The sequence below is a fragment of the Mandrillus leucophaeus genome, unplaced genomic scaffold (assembly GCF_000951045.1).
Source record: "Mandrillus leucophaeus isolate KB7577 unplaced genomic scaffold, Mleu.le_1.0 Scaffold2070, whole genome shotgun sequence".
Classification (NCBI taxonomy): Eukaryota; Metazoa; Chordata; class Mammalia; order Primates; family Cercopithecidae; genus Mandrillus; species Mandrillus leucophaeus.
Genome location: NW_012102111.1, coordinates 56,099 through 58,179, shown reverse-complemented (window position 1 = coordinate 58,179; position 2,081 = coordinate 56,099). Strand labels below are relative to the sequence as shown.

Sequence of the window (2,081 nt, the reverse complement as noted above, 5' to 3'; positions counted from 1 at the left end):
CCCCTGAGAAAGGACTTGGGGAGCAGTCCCAGCTGTGTCCTTGTCTCTTTGGTAGCCCTGTTCCTGTTGCTAGAGCTTCAGGATCCTAGGAATTGTTTTCAGGTTTGGGGATTTGCTAGCCATAGCATGACTTCCCTGAACTTCCTTCTCCTGCTGTTTCACTGATTTCTGTTGGCTCTGTGTACTGGAAACCAACACCAGAGAAGGAGATCTTGTTGAGTCCTGGTCCTCGACTTGGTCTTCCTTGTCATTTCTGTTTCCTAACAATGGGCCGAGAAGCTCTTCTCATCCTCGCCACATCCCCTACCCCTCTGCGAGCATAGCTTCCCCCTTGGCCTCTGCCTTCTCAGGTCCCTGTTGGACACCAACCTGGAAATGGTGAGGCACAGCTTCATCTGTTCCCTGCCTGCAAGCAACCTAGACCCCCAGGAGATGGCTCTTAACAGCAGTGACAGTGATCACCTTGGTCAGGCATGCGCTGTACAGCAGGCTTTTCCTAGGTCTCTGTCCCTTGCCTTTGCTGGCTCTAGCCCTGCCTACAGGCAGAGAGCTGGACTTTGCAAGCTGGAGAGGTACATGTCTGTGTATCTGCTTCTCAGCCACCTTGGGATGCTTTCCAGCCAGCGATGAAGAGTTCTCACTGCCTCGCACCCCACAGTGACTCAGTCACTTCCTCAGGTTCACGGTTGTTCTATCATGTATGACGGACAAGATCCAGCCATCACTGCAACCACAGAACACGGCTTTACTTACCCAAACAAGGCAGAGGAGGAGAGGATGAGAGAATATGTGCCGGGCAGGTGAAATTCCATGGCCACCATAGTCCAATCACATAGCACTTACAGTCCTCTGCTGACACTTCTGTTTTCTGTGGGGGCAGGCTGAGCTTTAGCAGAGTGCAGGCATCCTGAGGGAAGGCACTATGGTTTTCTCTTTTTAACTATCTGGCCCCACTGGCTCACGGTAAATGTGAGACCCTTATTTATGGAATGAAAAGGGACAGAGGGAAGGATTGTTCAGACTCTTTTTGAATTGGTCACATCTGACTTTCTTCCTTGTGTTCTGTCAGCCCTGTGTTGGTTTTATACGTGCGTGTACGTGTAAATGTGCACTTATACATGCACATTGATGTTTAATTTGTACTCATTCTAAAGTTCTGATCATACTGCTTCCCTCCTTGAACACGCTGAGTGGTCCCTGTGACCTTGGGTATACAGTCGAAGCACCTTAGCTTGACTCTCAGGGTCCCACACCTTCCAGCCCTGTCTGCTACCATGTACTCTTGGAGACCATGAGCTCTGGCCCTGCCAGATTATTAGGCATGGCCAGAAGCGACCAAGCATGTGCTCTCATGACAAAGGGCTGTGGGCACAGACTGATCCCTCTTCCAGGAATGCCTTTGTTCCTGCCTTGACATGGTGGACTGCTCCTCATGTTTCACAGCCCACCTCGGGGGTTCTGTCTTTGGTGCAGCCTCACTTAATTGCTACCGAGAAGAGTTAGGGGTTGGTTCTCCTTTCTGGAGGAAGCAGGACTGTAGCTTCTGTTACACTCAGCTCTCATGGTGGCTCCCTTGTCTATACGCCCAGCATCTGACTCTGTGTGGCCTCTCTGCTCTCACCACACACACACTGCTCACCTCTTCTCACCCTGCTCCACACCTCCAACACATCGACACTCCCTGCTCACTTAACATATTGTGGGCCCCTTAGCCCCCAGTACCAAGTACCTGATAAGCTTTCCATAAATATTAGCTGGTGATCTGGGACCAGGTACTTCATTCTAGAGAGAGAGCTCAGGTTTTGTTTTGCTTTATCTTTTGAACCTGAATATGTACTTCTTGGTCCAGGTTGGGAACCTCAGCGCCTTGAGAGCAGAGCCAAGAATAAACAAGTGCCTGGCTCTGGACCAGGCCCTGTTCCCAGCCCTGGGTTTGGCTTTCGTCACCTTATCATTGAGGACAGTACTAGAGGCAGGGTGCTCTTGATTCCCCCACTTCCAGACTGCATGTCCTGAAGCCTTGAGTGTATCCTCAAGGCCACCCCAGCCTCTCCTGCAAGGTACTTGATTTAATCATTTAA

The 2,081-nt window shown here is 50.7% G+C and overlaps 1 long non-coding RNA gene across 1 annotated transcript in view; it reads right to left on the bottom strand.

Annotated features, from left to right (window-relative positions):
- LOC105539623 overlaps positions 1 to 2,081 on the bottom strand; it is a 3,788-nt gene extending 1,707 nt beyond the window's left edge. The window contains exons 1-3 of the long non-coding RNA XR_001006079.1: positions 1,948 to 2,081; positions 1,730 to 1,866; positions 754 to 868 (exon numbers count right to left, since the gene is read on the bottom strand). This is a non-coding gene — a long non-coding RNA (uncharacterized LOC105539623). The remainder of the gene's footprint in view (positions 1 to 753; positions 869 to 1,729; positions 1,867 to 1,947) is intronic.